This window comes from Dermochelys coriacea, chromosome 10 (assembly GCF_009764565.3).
Source record: "Dermochelys coriacea isolate rDerCor1 chromosome 10, rDerCor1.pri.v4, whole genome shotgun sequence".
NCBI classification, from domain to species: domain Eukaryota; kingdom Metazoa; phylum Chordata; order Testudines; family Dermochelyidae; genus Dermochelys; species Dermochelys coriacea.
In genome coordinates this window covers 7,543,287-7,551,116 of record NC_050077.1, presented here as the reverse complement: position 1 = coordinate 7,551,116, position 7,830 = coordinate 7,543,287, and positions in this window count along the sequence as shown.

The window sequence follows — 7,830 nt, the reverse complement described above, 5'->3', positions numbered from 1 at the left end:
AAGGTGCCCCAAGTCCTCCCTTTTCTTTTTGCGAATACAGACTAACACGGCTGCTACTCTGAAACCTGTCTAATCTCTGTGACTGCAGCGCAGGGGCTCCGAAAAGGGGAAAGGTGCAAGCGGCGGTCCCCTGCCAGTCACAGCGAGCAGAGGTGCAGGGCTACGTCGGGAAGATAAGATTCCAGGCAGCCCCTCTGCTTCTGCAGGCCGCTTCCCTAGCCCGGTCTAGGCTGTCCGTCCCACCCACCGTTTTCCACAGCAAAAAGCCCCGGGGGTGAGCTGAGTGCAGCCACAGGCTGCCTCGCGTACGCTGCAGCAACCTTTTATTAGGAAAAAACCACGCTGGAATTGCTACCCCCCTTGTCTGCCATAGAGCAGGGAGAACACACACCGCTAGGCAGGGGGGAAGCATTCAGGAGGCCTGGCGTTTGGGGAGAATAAATGATCCCAATGTTGAGTCTGTAGCAAGGGCTTGTCCTTTTCCGTCTCACCCTGGAGGAAGTTTATGTCTGGGTTCCATAGAACTGCTGCGAGGAAAGAGACTCAGAAGAAAGTAAAGCCTTCCCCAGCCATGCCTGCCTTCTAGGGACTATTTATTTTTGCCATGTGCAGCCCTCCTAAGAGAGATCGATTGCAGGGTGGCAACCTAACCCTAGGGTTTTTGCACAGCTCTGCAGCATGATTTGCTGGTGCTACTCCCCGATCACAGACAGCTAGCAGGCTTAACAAGGAAGATAAAGAGGAGTTGCAGGACTCCAAATGCCTGGAAGAGGAGGATTAGGGACAGTGCCACCTAGCTGGCCCCAAATCTCAAAGAAATACCTGGTGTTGTCACGAAGGGGAGTCTGATTTCATGGAGGTAACAGCCCAGGAAGACAGCACAATTAGCCTCCGCAAAGCTTGTCTGAGAGACTCTGCAGAAGTTAATGCTCAGATACACCCCTACAAGCGAGAACCCTTGGGAAGGAGAGTTGTTCTGAAGCAAGAGGTGGGGGTGAACAGGGAAAGCAGAACTCTCTTGAACTGGCCCAGGATTGTGTTTCTGAGGTGTGGTTATCATGGTGTAATCATCTAATAAGATTATATCAGGTCGGTGATCTACAGCCCTGCCAATCTACCGATGTCCGCTTTATATCTGCAGATGCCTGTGGACTATGTTTGCAGATCGATCCAGATCCAAATTTTATATCTAGAGCCCTGCAAGTCTACAGATACCTGCACATCTTGGTTGCAGATTAGATGGGGATACACATTTTGTATCTGCCCAGGGCTCTAGGCATTCACACTTTATGCATGCAGTCTCACACCATGCCTTGAAGGAAGGTCTAGGGATGACAGAACTGGAAAGGTTTTTCATAGGCACGTGTCATGAATCTCTGCCTATTTCAATGACTGGCATGAAATCAGGTAGTGTTTACTATTCTGCAGCTTACCTCATTGCTGCTATTGGATATGGCTCATGTAATCAGGCTGACCTTCCTGTGGATAACAGATGCTTTTACCCAAAACCATGGTAGAGGAATTCAGAAGCATCTTTCAGGCAGGGCCATTGTTCCCAGTTATGAAACAAGCCATCAGTCATTCAGTGAAAAGTATCCAAGAACAGCCACCTGCCTCTGAAAGACGTAACTAGCTGGCATCCCTCCATGCACCCTCACTCCCTGTTGGTAATGAGCAGCCAGGCTGGTGCTCCTAGCCCTCGAACACCGTCTAAAGCTAGTGGTAAACTAATGATATTTATGCACAGAGATAGAAACCTGCTGGTGCGGGCCTGTCTCCAATCCAGACAGTATCTTTCAGTTAGTTCCATGTTTTAAACACAAGCAATGCATGATGTACTCCTGCCATAGAATGGATGTAGCTCACTGAAAGTGGAGGCCTACACCCAGCAGAATACCCTTTATTTCTACAGCACCTTTCAGCAGCGGCTTGACTCTGAAGCACAGAGAGGTTAGGGGATTTACCAAAGGTCTGTGGCAGAGATGAGAATAGAACCCAGGAGTTCCAATTCACCTCTCTGCTCTAAAGTCTAGACCACACTATTTCCTCAGCTTCAGCCCCTTGGGCAAAAAGCACAGCAGTGAGCATCACGTAATAGCTTTTCGCTTCTCTGATGATCAAGGGTATGGAACAGCTTCCATATGAGGAGAGGCTAAGAAAATGAGGGTTGTCAGCTTAGATGAGACAGTGAAGGGCGGGAGACATGATGGAGGTCTGTAAAATCATGAATGGTGTGGGGAAAAAAGTTATGTATCCTTTCCCACAATATAAAAACCAAGTGTCACCCAAGGAAATTAATAAGCAGCAGGTTTAATACAAATAAAAGTAAGTACTTTTCCACATGCTTCACAACCTGTGGAACTCATTGCCATGGCATGTTGGGAAGGCCAAAACTAGATGAGTTTATGGCAAAGGTCCATCAATGGGTACTAGCCAAGATAGTCAGCAATGCAACCCCATGCTTAGAGTGACCTTAAGCCTGACTACAGGAAGGGGAGACAGGGATGGATTACTCCAAATGCTCTGTTCTGTATGCTCCCCCTGGCGCTGGACACTGTTGGATACAGGACACTGGGCCAGATGGACCATTGAGCTGGCCCAATATGGCTGTTCTTATGCTCTCTTTCAGAGAATCTCTTACAGTTCCTGAAATAGGTTTCAGAGTAGCAGCCGTGTTAGTCTGTATTCGCAAAAAGAAAAGGAGTACTTGTGGCACCTTAGAGACTAACAAATTTATTAGAGCATAAGCTTTCGTGAGCTACAGCTCACTTCATCGGATGCATTTGGTGGAAAAAGCAGAGGAGAGATTTATATACACACACACAGAGAACATGAAACAATGGGTTTATCATACACACTGTAAGGAGAGCGATCACTTAAGATAAGCCATCACCAACAGCAGGGGGGGGAAGGAGGAAAACCTTTCATGGTGACAAGCAGGTAGGCTAATTCCAGCAGTTAACAAGAATATCAGAGGAACAGTGGGGGGTGGGGTGGGAGGGAGAAATACCATGGGGAAATAGTTTTACTTTGTGTAATGACTCATCCATTCCCAGTCTCTATTCAAGCCTAAGTTAATTGTATCCAGTTTGCAAATTAATTCCAATTCAGCAGTCTCTCGTTGGAGTCTGTTTTTGAAGCTTTTTTGTTGAAGTATAGCCACTCTTAGGTCTGTGATCGAGTGACCAGAGAGATTGAAGTGTTCTCCAACTGGTTTTTGAATGTTATAATTCTTGACGTCTGATTTGTGTCCATTCATTCTTTTACGTAGAGACTGTCCAGTTTGGCCAATGTACATGGCAGAGGGGCATTGCTGGCACATGATGGCATATATCACATTGGTAGATGCACAGGTGAACGAGCCTCTGATGGTGTGGCTGATGTGATTAGGCCCTATGATGGTATCCCCTGAATAGATATGTGGACAGAGTTGGCAACGGGCTTTGTTGCAAGGATAGGTTCCTGGGTTAGTGGTTCTGTTGTGTGGTGTGTGGTTGCTGGTGAGTATTTGCTTCAGATTGGGGGGCTGTCTGTAAGCAAGGACTGGTCTGTCTCCCAAGATCTGAGAGAGCGATGGCTCGTCCTTCAGGATAGGTTGTAGATCCTTGATGATGCGTTGGAGGGGTTTTAGTTGGGGGCTGAAGGTGATGGCTAGTGGCGTTCTGTTGTTTTCTTTGTTGGGCCTGTCCTGTAGTAGGTGACTTCTGGGTACTCTTCTGGCTCTGTCAATCTGTTTCTTCACTTCAGCAGGTGGGTACTGTAGTTGTAGGAATGCATGATAGAGATCTTGTAGGTGTTTGTCTCTGTCTGAGGGGTTGGAGCAAATGTGGTTATATCGTAGCGCTTGGCTGTAGACAATGGATCGAGTGGTATGATCTGGATGAAAGCTAGAGGCATGTAGGTAGGAATAGCGGTCAGTAGGTTTCCGATATAGGGTGGTGTTTATGTGACCATCGCTTATTAGCACCGTAGTGTCCAGGAAGTGGATCTCTTGTGTGGACTGGTCCAGGCTGAGGTTGATGGTGGGATGGAAATTGTTGAAATCATGGTGGAATTCCTCAAGAGCTTCTTTTCCATGGGTCCAGATGATGAAGATGTCATCAATGTAGCGCAAGTAGAGTAGGGGCATTAGGGAACGAGAGCTGAGGAAGCGTTGTTCTAAGTCAGCCATAAAAATGTTGGCATACTGTGGGGCCATGCGGGTACCCATCGCAGTGCCGCTGATTTGAAGGTATACATTGTCACCAAATGTGAAATAGTTATGGGTCAGGACAAAGTCACAAAGTTCTGCCACCAGGTTAGCCGTGACAGTATCGGGGATACTGTTCCTGACGGCTTGTAGTCCATCTTTGTGTGGAATGTTGGTGTAGAGGCTTCTACATCCATAGTGGCTAGGATGGTGTTTTTAGGAAGATCACCAATGGACTGTAGTTTCCTCAGGAAATCGGTGGTGTCTCGAAGATAGCTGGGAGTGCTGGTAACGAAGGGCCTGAGGAGGGAGTCTACATAGCCAGACAATCCTGCTGTCAGGGTGCCAATGCCTGAGATGATGGGGCGTCCAGGATTTCCAGGTTTATGGATCTTGGGTAGCAGATAGAATACCCCAGGTCCTGGCTCCAGGGGTGTGTCTGTGCGGATTTGTTCTTGTGCTTTTTCAGGGAGTTTCTTGAGCAAATGCTGTAGTTTCTTTTGGTAACTCTCAGTGGGATCAGAGGGTAATGGCTTGTAGAAAGTGGTGTTGGAGAGCTGCCTAGTAGCCTCTTGTTCATACTCTGACCTATTCATGATGACGACAGCACCTCCTTTGTCAGCCTTTTTGATTATGATGTCAGAGTTGTTTCTGAGGCTGTGGATGGCACTGTGTTCTGCACGGCTGAGGTTATGGGGTAAGCGATGCTGCTTTTCCACAATTTCAGCTCGTGCACGTCGGCGGAAGCAGTCTATGTAGAAATCCAGGCTGCTGTTTCGACCTTCAGGAGGAGTCCACCTAGAATCCTTCTTTTTGTAGTGTTGGCAGGAAGGTCTCTGTGGGTTAATATGTTGGTCAGAGGTGTGTTGGAAATATTCCTTGAGTCTGAGACGTCGAAAATAGGATTCTAGGTCACCACAGAACTGTATCATGTTCGTGGGGGTGGAGGGGCAAAAGGAGAGGCCCCGAGATAGGACAGATTCTTCCGCTGGGCTAAGAGTATAGTTGGATAGATTAACAATATTGCTGGGTGGGTTACGGGAACCATTGTTGTGGCCCCTTGTGGCATATAGTAGTTTAGATAGCTTAGTGTCCTTTTTCTTTTGTAGAGAATCAAAGTCCTGAAATGTATGCCAGGGGATAGTAAGAGCTTCTCAGGCTGATCTCTGACTTACACCTCACAGGGGAAAGATTTGGTTGTGTTAATAAGATCAGGAGTTCTCTGCCTTAAAAAAAGATGGTCATGAACATTTACTGGTCCACACACAAAATATACAGTGGTTCTCCACCATGAGGAATTGCAACGAAAAGTATTTATTTTTCCTGCCCCTCAGAAAGCTCCCTGCTCTGCAGAAGCAGAGTCTTGCAGGGCTCAGCCCCTTCTAATGCGGATGCAGCCCTATTGCATGATTATTTAGACCCACACAAGCTTTGTGAGGGTCCAGAGTAAAACATTACCAACTAAGGTGGAGAAGAAGGGGTTAAACCAGGACAAGCCTCCAGAGGAGGGGACAGGTGTCAGGCGCCCAATGGGCAACAAGCAGGGGTGGGACTCCCCAGCTATAGTTTGGTTGAGAAGCAGGGAAACCCCGCCTGTAGAACCAGAGGGAAGCAGCCAATGGGCGAGCCCGGCCCGAGTGGAGTGATTTTGCGTCACAGCTCCGGGCCGGCTGCGATTACATCATGCAAATCCCCCGGGGGATGGAGCAGCCGGTGCAGCACGTGGTTCGGAGGCACCTGAGTGGGCTGCAGGGGAAACAAGCCAGCCCAGGGCCCAGCTGGTCAGGCCTGTGCTTGCTTTGACAGGGTTAGAGAAGCCACTTTGAGGGGCATCAAGGACTGACATCCCCCCCCAAAGCCAGGCACGAGGGGGAAGGATGTGAGAGCAAACACCAGGGGACAAATCTCTCCTCTGTTTTTTCCACCAAATGCATCCGATGAAGTGAGCTGTAGCTCACGAAAGCTTATGCTCTAATAAATTTGTTAGTCTCTAAGAAAAGGAGTACCGGCGGCACCTTAGAGACTAACAAATTTATTAGAGCATAAGCTTTCGTGAGCTACAGCTCACTTCATCGGATGCATTTGGTGGAAAAAACAGGAGAGATTTGTTCCCTGGTGTTTGCTCTGTTAGTCTCTAAGGTGCCGCCGGTACTCCTTTTCTTTTTGCGAATACAGACTAACACGGCTGCTACTCTGAAACCTTAGTCTCTAAGGTGCCACAAGTACTGCTTTTCTTTTTGTGAATACAGACTAACACGGCTGCTACTCTGAAACCAGGGGACAGATGTCAGTCCCGTGGCTTAATGCACAACCCAAAGGCGCTCAGATACTCCGGTGCTGGGCGCAGTATGAGACGCTATGTAGAACAGAAACTCGAGGTAGCCGTGCAAGCTTTGTAGAGGCAGCTCTGTTGATGCACCTCCATTCATCCCCTGCACTTCTGCTCAAGCCTGGAGTTCCCTACAAACAACCCTTCCCATGCACCTCCCATCCCAACCTTCAGCACCCCCAAGTGCCAGGGTCCAACAGCTCTACCACTGTATCTGGACTGTTTCAGAGTAGCAGCCGTGTTAGTCTGTATCCGCAAAAAGAAAAGGACTACGTGTGGCACCTTAGAGACTAACAAATTTATTTGAGCATAAGCTTTCGTGAGCTACAGCTCACTTCAGTGGATGCATGCAGTGGAAAATACAGTGGGGAGATTTATATACATAGAGAACATGAAACAATGGGTGCTACCATACACACTGTAACAAGAGTGATCAGGTAAGGTGAGCTATTACCAGCAGGAGAGAAAAAACAAAAACCTTTTGTAGTGATAATCAAGGCGGGCCATTTCCAGCAGTTGACAAGAACTTGTGAGGAACAGTGGGGGAGGAGGGAAATAAACATGGGGAAATAGTTTTACTTTGTGTAATGACACATCCACTCCCAGTCTTTATTGAAGCCTAAATTAATGGTGTCCAGTTTGCAAATTAATTCCAATTCAGCAGTCTCTCGTTGGAGTCCGTTTTTTGAAGTTTTTTTTGTTGAAGAATTGCCACTTTTAGGTCTGTAATTGAGTGACCAGAGATTGACGTGTTCTCCGACTGGTTTTTGAATGTTATAATTCTTGATGTCTGATTTGTGTCCATTGATTCTTTTACGTAGAGACTGTCCAGTTTGGCCAATGTACATGGCAGAAGGGCATTGCTGGCACATGATGGCATATAGCACATTGGTAGATGTGCAGGTGAACGAGCCTCTGATAGTGTGGCTGATGTGATTAGGCCCTATGATGGTGTCCCCTGAATAGATAAATGGACACAGCTGGCAACGGGCTTTGTTGCAAGGATAGGTTCTTGGGTTAGTGTTTTTGTTGTGTGGTTATGGTTGCTGGTGAGTATTTGCTTCAGGTTGGGGGGCTGTCTGTAAGCAAGGACTGGCCTGTCTCCCAAGATCTGTGAGAGTGATGGGTCATCCTTCAGGATAGCTTGTAGGTCCTTGATGAAACGTTGGAGAGGTTTTAGTTGGGGGCTGAAGGTGATGGCTAGTGGCATTCTGTTATTTTCTTTGTTGGGCCTGTCCTGTAGTAGGTAACTTCTGGGTACTCTTCTGGTACTCTTCTTGCTTCTGGCCTGGAACACACCCTGCTATTCCCG